The sequence below is a fragment of the Arachis ipaensis genome, chromosome B8, assembly GCF_059453495.1.
Source record: "Arachis ipaensis isolate K30076 ecotype BB chromosome B8, ASM5945349v1, whole genome shotgun sequence".
Taxonomy (NCBI): Eukaryota; Viridiplantae; Streptophyta; class Magnoliopsida; order Fabales; family Fabaceae; genus Arachis; species Arachis ipaensis.
Window position 1 is genome coordinate 7,455,610 of NC_142443.1, and position 11,464 is coordinate 7,467,073.

At 35.2% G+C, this 11,464-nt stretch overlaps 1 long non-coding RNA gene across 1 annotated transcript; it reads right to left on the reverse strand.

Annotated features, from left to right (window-relative positions):
- Nucleotides 1-8,494: 8,494 nt before the first annotated feature.
- Nucleotides 8,495-10,928, reverse strand: LOC107614450 (uncharacterized). Its single transcript, XR_001614444.3, has 2 exons — nucleotides 10,796-10,928; nucleotides 8,495-8,980 (listed from the first exon to the last, which is right to left on the reverse strand). It is a non-coding gene; the product is annotated as an uncharacterized LOC107614450 (long non-coding RNA).
- Nucleotides 10,929-11,464: the final 536 nt, after the last annotated feature.

Here is an 11,464-nt window from a genome sequence, read left to right on the forward strand (position 1 = left end):
GATTGGACGCAGTTGCAGCGACGATTGGAGATATGGCACCGTGATTGGCTCAACTGGAGGATCCCCGTGGAACTGCTTCAACACCGCGACATGGAACATCGGGTGACCTGGAATGGACCATAGAAACACTTCTGCAATTTATTGTGGGTATTGTGGGTTAGGAATTTCTTAGGAGAACTTTCAACAAAACCCAATCCTCAATATCGAAGCTTTTCTCCCAGCGGTGTTAATTCACTTATTTCTTCATTTTTCCTTGTGCACGTTGAAGGGAATAACGCAATTTCCGATGTAGTGCTTTGCGCACCCTCAAAAATTCATCCACGGCAAGGACTTTGGTGGCCCCTGGATAGTATCCAGGCAGGGTTCTCATCGGAAACCCATAGAGTGTCTCATGTGGTGACATAGTAAGAGAGGAGTGGTAAGAGCTGTTGTAACAGAGTTCAGCCCAGGTGAGAAAAGAGGACCACTAATTCGGATAAGAGTGCGTGAAGACTCTGAGATATTGCTCCAATGTGCGATTGACTACCTCAGTCTGACCGTCACTCTGTGGATGATAGGCAGTGCTATAGCTAAGCTTGGTACCACTAAACTCGAACAAGATTTTCCAAAACTTGCTTTGGAAAATAGGGTCTCTATCCAAAACCATAGTAACCGAAAATCCATATAACTTGACCACATAATTGATGAATGCCTTGGCTGTATCCTTCACTGTAAATCTTGGTTTAAGAGCAGTAAAATGTCCCACCTTAATAAATCTATCCACCACCACTAATATCGCAGTATACCCAGCAGATTTTAGTAATTGCACAGTGAAATCGAGAGAGATCTCCACCCACGGATGTTCTAGCACTGGAAGTGGTTGTAATAGTCCATGGAGACGTGCAGGAACATACTTGGTAATTTGACAATCCCAGCATTGTTCAACAAATTTTTGGATAGCAGTCTGCATTCTAGGCCAAAAGAATAATTTCGCCATTGATTTATACATTTTGAGTAGTCCGCCATGACCTCCACGTATTGACTTGTGAAACTCATGTAGGAGTAATTCTTGTAACCCATTATAATCAGGAACCTAGAGCCTTCCCTGATATAGGAGCAGTCCATCCCGTTCCCCATAATCCGTGCTAAGCTTGCCCTCTTTAAGTTGCTGATGTAATTGTAGTATGGTAGGGCAGTGAGCATTAGCCCTTTTGAGAGAATCCATCAGATCCGTTTAAACCATAATGAAGCTACAAAATACGAATTGAGACTCTGAATTAGGGTGATGGGAGAGAGCATCAGCAACCTGATTCAATCTGCCAGCCCTGTATTCAATATCAAACTCATAGCCCAACAACTTTGCCAAGTAGTATTGTTGTTCTAGCGTTAAAACCACCTTCGACATTAGTTCCTTTAACCCTTGATGGTCAATTTTGATAATAAACTTCTTTCCCAATAAATAGTGGCGCCACTTAGCCACAGATTGCGTAATTGTATAAAGCTTCTTGATATAAGCTGAAGCAAGACTCATTTTCTATGTCAGTTTCTTACTAAAATAGGCTAGGGGATGTCCATTCTACATTAACACTGTACTAATGCCCTTATGGGATACATCTATCTCTACCAGAAAAGGCCTAGAAAAATTTGGTAACGCTAGGACTGGGGTATGAATCATTGCACCCTTCAACTGCTCGAAAGCTCTATTCGCCTCTTCGCCCCAATGGAAATTATTTTTCTTAAGTAACTCAGTCGAGGGATGAGCAATTTGGACATACTTAGCCACAAACTTGCAATAATACCCCGTTAATCTAAGAAAGCACCTAAGTTGTTTGAGAGAACTTGGCATTGGCCATACTTGAATTGCTTCTATTTTAGACGGGTCAACCTTCACTCCATCTGCCCCAACAACATGACTTAAATACTCCACTTGCTTTTGACCAAAGAGGCACTTTGATCTCTTAGCAAACAGCTGGTGCTGGGATAAGACAGTAAAGGTCAGTCTGAGATGGTGCAAGTGGTCCTCCCAAGTCTTGCTATAGACAAGAATATCATAAAAAAATAGCAACAAACTTTCTCAAATAAGGCTGAAAAACCTTATTCATAGTAGCCTAAAATGTTGAAGGGGCATTAGTGAGACCGAAGGGCATGACTACAAACTCATAATGCCCTTGGTGGGTGTGAAAAGCCGTCATGTGAACCGAATCCTCATTCATTCGGATTTGGTGGTAACCGGATCTCAAATCAATCTTAGAGAAGTATTCTGCACCAAAGAGTTCATCAAGTATCTCATCAATGGCCCGAATGGAAAATTTTTCCAGAATAGTAATAGCGTTTAATGCTCTATAATCGACACAGAATCTCCAGCTCCCATCCTTCTTCTTAACTAGTAAAACAGGGCTGTAAAATGCACTTTGACTCTCTCGGATTACTCCCGCCTCTAGCATCTCTGCTACCAAATGTTTAATTTTCTCCTTCTGAAAATAAGGGTACCGATAGGGTCGAACACACACTGGTTGTGACCCTGGCAGTAGGGTGATAGCATGGTCTATGTCCCGGTTGGGTGGCAGCTGAGTTGGTTCATCAAAAACCTTTTCGAACTCTTCTAAAACTCGTTGTATTTTTTGCTGCACCGGAGTGTCTCCTTCCTTATCCTCTGTCACCACCTTAAGATGGCAGAGTGGTGACAACCTCCTACGAAAGCATCTTTTGAAATAGTTTGTTACTCATAGTGTCAGCTTGAAGCAACCGTTCACCCTGTAGCTTTACCGTGATGTTATTCACCACAAATTCCATAGTAAGCAATCCATAATGTGTGGTAACATAGCCGAGGCACATCAGCCACTGAACTCTGAGAACTATATCAGCCCCTTGAAGATCCAACACAAAAGTGTTAATGGAGAATTAGTACCCCTCTGCTACCAAGGGAATATTCTCGCAATACGCCTTACAACCAATTACATCTCCATTGCCTACTAGTACCTGAAGTGGCGTGGTCTGCTGAATCGGAAAGTGGAGTTTCTCCGCCACACTTGCTTTCACAAAATTATAGAAACTTCCTCGTCAATCAACACCATAACCGGCTGCCCATTGTACGTGCCCTTCACGCGAAAGGTGGTAGGCTGGTATTGACCTACCACGGCGTTCAAACTAATTTCTGGTTGCACGACATACACTACAACCGGCATCTCTGCACCCAAAGTTTGAATCAATTTAGGTTCAGGTTCTTTAAGGATCTCGTGCATTTCTTCCTCTCCAATCAACAAGTAACAAAAAATTTTACATTTACGTCCTGGTGACCACTTTTTCTCACAGTAGTAACAGAGGCCCTTGTCTCTCTTCATCTTAATTTCAGCAACTGACAATTTCTTAAAAGGGGGTTTGATGTGGGATTTCTAGTATTAGTGTTTGGCTGTGTGTGGGAGAAAGACATGGGACTAAGGTTGGATCGCTTGTTTGTCAGGTATCGATTTAAGGAGGGATTATTGGAGTAGTTTGGATAGGTTTGATGAGGTTTGGTGATGTGTGGCTGATAGATTTTGGATTTGAATTGGCTGTATACTTCTGCTCATATATCTTTGCTAATGAAACTGCTTTGCTAATGAAACTGCATGAATATACGATATCGGCTTAGCTAATAATAATTTTGCATTTCAGGTACTCTTGAAGGCCAACAATGAATAATGACACCACCCAATCCTCACTGAGTCTAGTAACCTAATTGGTAAGATCTTCAAACTGTCCTTAATACTCTTCTATGGTACCTGTTTGCTTCAACTCTTTGAGGGTAGCCTTGGGATCATAGTACTGGTTCCGTCCAAACCTGACAAGTAATGCATCCAAAAAAGACTCCCAAGTATATGCAATGTTATTATTGACCCTCCAACGATATTAGGCATAGGCAGTTTCTGACAAACAGAAGGAAATTATTCTTAATCTCATCTCCTCAAGTACCACAAACCATTCAAAATACTCTTTTACTTTAAAAACTCATTCATTCACATTACTATCACCATAAAAAAATGGGTAAATTAACTTTTGTACCTCTAGGTTGGTAGAATTGTTGTTGGTGTCGAAGATGTGAAGAGCCTTCATCACAGATCGGGGTTACTTGCTTCAGTTTGAGTGCTTCAGACAGCATGCTTCGAATTTCTCTCACCAAACCCTCCAGTCTGTCCATATGCGATGCCGTCATGGAGACGTGACTTGCGACCTCCACATGATTCCGTTGCAGAGCAGCGATTTCCTATTGCCAAAGTTCATCGGAGGCCATGTTCCCTCTCAACGAGAGCAACAAAGATAGACAACCAATGACTAATGCAGAGTAATGTAGAAATGTAATTATTAAGGCTGTAGAAGTGTATAGATTATGATTATTACTGAATGGAAATGGAAATAGATGGAAGAGTGAGTGTCAAAGATAATTCTCTTTTCAAGTCAAGGATAAACTCCTTATGAACAATATCACAAATACATTTCTTACGTAATATAATTGATTCCTCTCCTCTATAAAATCCCTCTAACTAATTCTCCAGCTCAGCCTTGAGAAATAATCCCTTGTTTTGCACCCTATTTTTCACTTACTAACAAAGTCCTTCATCCAAGATGAAATTTTTCTGGTTCTCATTGGTTTGTGCTCTGCTGTTTGCACTGATTCAATTTCGTGAGTTGGCCCAATTTTCTTAATTGCAGCCTGATCTATAATTAGACTTATTACGGAGCTATTATTTTTCTTCATCACCACAATCGTTGCCACCATCCTTATATTCACCATCCATCAGTGGTACAGCTAGCCTTAGCTTATTAGGTGGTGCAAAGTGCAAACTACTTTGACCCTTCAACTTCCGTCCACCTCTGACCTTAGCCCTCACCTATCTCCAGAGGCGGAGCCTCATACATCACAAGAGGACAATGACTTTTTTCAACCATCAAATTTTTCTTACAAATTATACATAAATTTTAGTTTAGTCTCCCTTAAAATTTTTATTTTAATTTTTGTTAATTATATATATTTTTTTCTCCTCCCTCAAAGTTAATCTAGCTCCATTTCCGCCCATCCCTCCTCTCCATGGTTCTTCGTTTCCCACTTAGGCCGCAGGTGGTGGTGCTCTTGGTGCATGTCAATCCTCCAAGTCATCCGACAAAATACAAGCACACCTTGGAGGTAAACATATTTTAACAAAGAAAGAATAGTTAGAAGCTAAGTCTAATTGTCTTAGTTACATCAGATACGAAAAAAATTAGCTATAAGAATAAAATTAAACTTAAATAATAGTTTGAAAAGAATGATATTTTGATAATAAGTTTAATAAGAAACATTTTACATAATTGATGTGTCAAACATATAAAACCTTTATAATATTGAATGAATATAAGGAGGCTTTTTGATATAAATAAATATGAAAAAAACTTTATTTACCAAAATACGCAGCAGTAGAAATATTTTCCCAAATACGCAGGGCCAATTTAGGAGGGACGCCCGCGAAATGGAGTTGTACTCCAATCCGGATCCGGCGGCCACGAAATGGACCTGAAAAGCAGCAGAAAGCATGCAGCTCCCCAAGTCGCTCCTAGCATGCACGAAATGGACCATCTCAGCCCTGGCGCACACAAGTTGGACCACCTCAGGGGTAGCGGCAGCGAATTGGGTCCATCTCGTCGGCGGCGTCCGCAAATTGGCTATTTCGTTTGTGGCGCACACGATGGTCTGCGAATTGATCTTGCTTCTAGCCACCTCAAGTTCGTCCTTGGCTGAAGCTCTGTAGCTTCTTCCTCTCTTCCAACAAGGAATCAATGGTTACATTAAGCATATCTATTTCCACCATCTTATTTTGTATCTGCCTTTGTAAATCTGCAATTGATTCTTGCTCCTTCAAACCATAGTACTCAAGAAAACTCAACCTCCCCAGATAGAAAACGTTCAAATTTAGGTAGAATATCATCTTCAAAATTATTATACTGATTGATTATATTGCTAATTAACTTAACCTCCTCTTCTCCTCCTCCTCCCTCTGCAACAATGTCAAATCATACCACAAAGTTCAGGAGAAAGTTCCTGTTTCACTATATAGCCATAAAGCAAAATTTTGATGTTCTCTAATCCTTGCTTGGCCATGTTCTGTGGCATATTGATAATGGAGTTTAACATAAAGACCAAGGTTATACTATAGGATTGAACATAATATGAAACAAGTAGAAAAAACCTCTGTACAATGATTAGTATGTATAATTATAAAAAATTCTCAAACAAATAAACAGGTAAAACACTAAAACTCACAAAATACCTGATTTGGAGTTATTCAAATTCAGCTGCTGAATTTTAAAGGTTGCAATTGGAGCAGCTACTAGAAACCCTAACCTAACAATCATGAAGCTACAAGTGATAACAGTGTGCTAACAATGTATTCATTAAAAGGGGGAACCCATTTCCAAAACCACCCTCCACCACTCATTTCACCCAACCTCCATAACTATCTTCTCAAAAGCCTCAAACCAGTAGAACCCCAGAAAATTGAAGACCCTGAGAGGAACAAAGAATTCGCAACTCAGGCAGACGAGGACAAATGAGCAAGACCCAGATTTGGAAACTTGAACCTTGCAAGACAAAGAATTCGCTGCCGCTGCCCCTGAGGTGGTCTAACTCGTGTGCGCCAGGGCTGAGATGGTTCATTTCGTGCATGCCAGGAGCGACTTGGGGAGCTGCATGCCTCCTGCTGCTTTTTAGGCCCATTTCGTGGCCGCCGGATCTGGATTGGAGTGCAACTCCATTTCGCGGGCGTCCCCCTGAATTGGCCCTGCGTATTTGGAAAAATATTTCTCCTGCTGTGTATTTTGGTAAATAAATTTTTTTTCATATTTATTTATATAAAAAAACCATATAAAGATGTTAGAAAAATAAAATTGCCACAAGAGAATTAACATACATAATTTCATCACTTAATAAGATACTAAAGTGATGATCAAACACAAACTAATCAGAAGTAAACAATAACAAAATAGATACTAAATTTTAACACAGATATCCTTTTAACTTTCTTGTCTTACATTATGAAGTTGCACATCTTTAAGGTACCAAATCTTTAGCATTTATATAGTCAGCTAATGTGAACAAAATTAGTAACAAAATATCCATCGATCACCATATCCATGTAATATGCAAGTTTCAACTTGTTGCAATATATATGTATGTGAACACTCAAATTATATTCAAACAGTAAATTTTTAATTTGAATGCAACCAAACCACCAATCATATGTATATGAACTCATCAACTCTAATTTGAATACTCATAACCAAAGAACAAATTGCTCGCTCCATCAAAGTTCAACTTTCTAAAGATGTTGTATTCAAATTCTTTTGTTACTACCATGCATGTTCAAACTCCTTTAACTATTTATGATTTGATTTTTCTTAATTTATTTGAACAACTTTGACCAATGATCATTTTTCAAACTTCTATTACTTTTATAAAGTGACAATTTAATCACTTTGTATCCAAATTGATTTTGATTTTTTTTTCACAATTATATCTTAACTTTACATGTATGTATTATAATATAGAAAAAAAAACTTTTCATTTAAAATTATAGAAATATTAGACAACTAAATCTTTTTTTTAACAAGTCCAACCAAGTTAGCATTTAGTAAGCATTTTTTTTGTATGTTATTCTTTTTCTTCCTTTTCTTCTTTTTCTTTCTCATCGTCATCGTCGTCGTCATCATCATCATTCCTTCTTTCTCCACCTCCTCTTCTTCCTTTTTCATTATTATAATCACCATCCACCTCCTCCTCTTTCTCCTCCTCCTTTAATATCATCGTCATCTTCTTCTTCTTTCAAAATAGAATAAGAAAAATATGCATCATTCTATTTTATGCGTTTACACGATTCTTCTTTAATGTCGTCGTCGTCTTCCAAAAAAGAATAAAAAAAAACTGTAGCATTCTGTTTTATGTGTCACGTCTAAGAGATTTCGATTTTAAAATTAAGAAAATTTTAAGTCACAGTTAAAAAATTTTGGTACTATTTTTTTTTTATATTTTTTTCAAACAACTCATTTTCTTCCTTTTTCTTATTATTTTCATAATTTTCTTGTTTCACACTCTTATAATTCTTATTGTTTCACCCTCTACGAAGAATTAAAAAAACCAAATAAAAAGAAGGAATAATTATGCAACTTTGTTCTTTCATTTTTTTTATTTATCCTTTTTAACAATAAACAAAAAAAAATGTTAAAAGAAACTTTAGAACCTTAGGAAATTTAGGTGTTAAAATTAAAAAAATTGTGTTATAGTTAAGAAATTTTGATACTATTTTTCACGTAAACAAAAATAAGTGTGATTTCACTAAGCGGTTTTTGTTGATTTTAGACAAATTTAATTAGATTTAGTTGATAAAAATACTTAGATATATAGTAAGACCCTTAAAATTAATAACTTATCACTAACCGCATCATAAAAATAATAACTCATCATATTATTAAAATTGCTTAAGGAATTCAAATCTAGGAAACTGTTATGCAAGAAAGAACATTAATAAACTTCAATTTATTACATTATATATGCGGCATAGCAACTCATGTAGTGTACTAACTAGTATTACGACAAGGGTGGAATTCGTTCAAAAAGAGGCTTAATGCTAAGAAAACGATTAATTAATTAATATAATTAAAACAGTGTCCAATATTTTGAAGTTGAGAAGGGGAACTCTCTTGATGAGGAGCAGTACAAGAACATATATAGGATCTCATAAGCAACAAGGAATCATCAATTGTTGGATTTGAGATCCTTGTCCAGTACAAGAGGGTCTATAATATTTTCTTGATCCCATGACTTGATCAGTTCATAACCATATAAATGTGTTGTCAAATCCAACAACACAAACAGGAGCTGCACCATATATATCATTGTTGTGAATGAATTTGATGAGATGGAAGATCCCAAGTTCTTGGTGGTCATGATCATCTCCTTATCATCAACTGTGCCATTCTCTGCTGCCATAGCCTCCTGTACAATATATATTGCACAAAAGATCTTTATTTCTTAAATTTTATTAAGAAAAAAGGTAAACACATAAAACAATTTTATTTTTTTCATTTTTTTTAAATATTGAAAACAAAATATTAAAAATAAAAATAGAAAAATTATTTTAAAACCTAATAACAATTTCTTCAACAAAATTTTAAGTAGATTGGAATTCGAATCAAGATATATCCAAGAATCATCTACTAAAATAACCCTTGATATGTCGCAATCATATTTGGAACTGCAAATTCTTTATAAAGTTATACTTTCTCTGCCTTAAGAAGCATATAATATACATCCATTTTCAGTTGAAGATATTCTATTGGAAAGTTGGCCCGACAATTTTATAAGTTATTTACAACTTTTTAGTTAAATATTTAGAAGAATTTTAAGTATGTCAGGTACATCGGTGTTCTAATAATTTTATTTGTTGATTTTAATTATAAAAAAATATATAAATATTAATTAAAATTGACAGTTAAGATTACTAAAACACCAATATGTCATATACATTTAAAACATTCTAATATTATGTTGTAGTAGTATAGTGCTAGCAAGGTAGCAACTAGCAACCACTATGCTACGTGTCAAAATCTATCTAGTTCCTAACTTGCATAAGAAATTTTTAGTTATTATTATTTTTTTAAATTTAATTTTGATGCCGTATTAATACAAAGTAGTTTTATAAGTATATTCAATTATATAACGTTACATTAAAAAAAATAACTATTATTTATATCGATCGAATAAATAATCATCCAAAAGACGTCTATATAAAATGTTTTATTCTATGAGTATATTAAAATTAAACTCTTCTTTTAATTACCCAAATTTAGCATTTTTCAAAACTTATGAGGATCGGCACCAGTGATTGGAGAAGGCTTTGATTTCCAGTTCCAATTTGAAGATAAGGTTGTTCTTCCGTACTACTCCTATATTCTATATTTTGATTTCTTATGTTTTGAGCAATTTCATTGGCTACTTTCATGATAAATAATCAGTTTTCAGATGTGAAAACAACATTAGTCAATGGCATCTCCGTACACAAAATCTAAAACCCACCAATGACTAAGCATCTTAATTAATATGTTTTAGATCCAAAAATACCACACCGAGTGGTTATTATGAAACTATCTCCTGGCTTATGTGCTGCTTTATTATTTCATTAGTTCCAAAATTGAATTTTCAGAGTAATTATTCTCCAAATTAAAATAACCACAAATAGAGAGAGGTTCAAAAAGATAAAAGGGAAAAAAAAAAACCCTTAAAATATGAATCTAATAGTGTTGAAATTTGGCATACAAGAGGAATATTCATAGAATCACAGAAATTGAAAAGGAGCATAAAAAAGTATCTGAAAGCAACAACAACTAATAACAAATAAGCCATTTGTATTGGTTATGATGAGTTTCGGAAGGATGCAGCTAATATAGCTGTCAAAGTTGATTATTGATTGATAGAATAATCATGGGTCACTTTATTTGAAAACCTATAAATAAAACATGTATTGGATCGGATCAATCAAAGTTAGAGTTTACCCATCAATGCCAACATACAAAAGTTTGTAGCTTTGGAATTTCACAGGTTCAAAAGTAGTCCTTTGATTAAGAGATCTAAGCCATTTCTTAGTGATAATTAGCATAAAAATAAGCCACTTAAAATTTATATTTTCAGTTCATATCTTTTTATTTAGATGAAAAATAAGAACCGAAAAGAAGAGAATACATAATCCATAATAAAATTATATATGGAATGAATCAACAACATGAATAAGAAGAAAAAAATAAAGAAGCATACCAATGAACTCACTCAGAGAATGAAGCAGATGATGAAGGCTAAAAACATAGCCAAGTTCATGTCTTCATGAGTTCAGAAACAAAGTGGGTTGGCACTTGTCCCTTCAAGATCTAATTCAGCTCCTTTCCTCACTGAGAAAAGAAAAAAGAGCATTGGTCTTATATAACCATAAAGTTAGAAAATATGAAAAAAGAAAAAAGAAAAAGAAGTGTCATGTTCATTGAACCTAGACAGAAAATAGTCCTAGGGAGAAATTAAACATCATGGTTCGAGGAGAAGCTAAGTTGTAAAAAAAGGTTTGGTATGGGTATGCACACAGCATCTGTCAAACGTTTTAAGGAAAAGAACAAAACCAAAAAGCATACAGCATCACCATCATTAACAATGCAATATAGTAATGTTCCCTTTCCCATGTGTAAAAGACAGTATTATATATTCTTCATATAATAATGTCTCTTTAATTAAGTTGTTAATGAATCTAAAAAATATAACAGACAATTATTATTATGAGAAAGTAATCTACTATTTATAAATGAAATTTTCTCTATTGGTATTTAATTATTTTTTATTAGAATATCATTTTTGTAAATAGTACAAAATAATTTTATTATTCTAAAATTTAAAAAAGTTATTAACTAAGAAACTAAAATACTCAAAGTTATATATAAT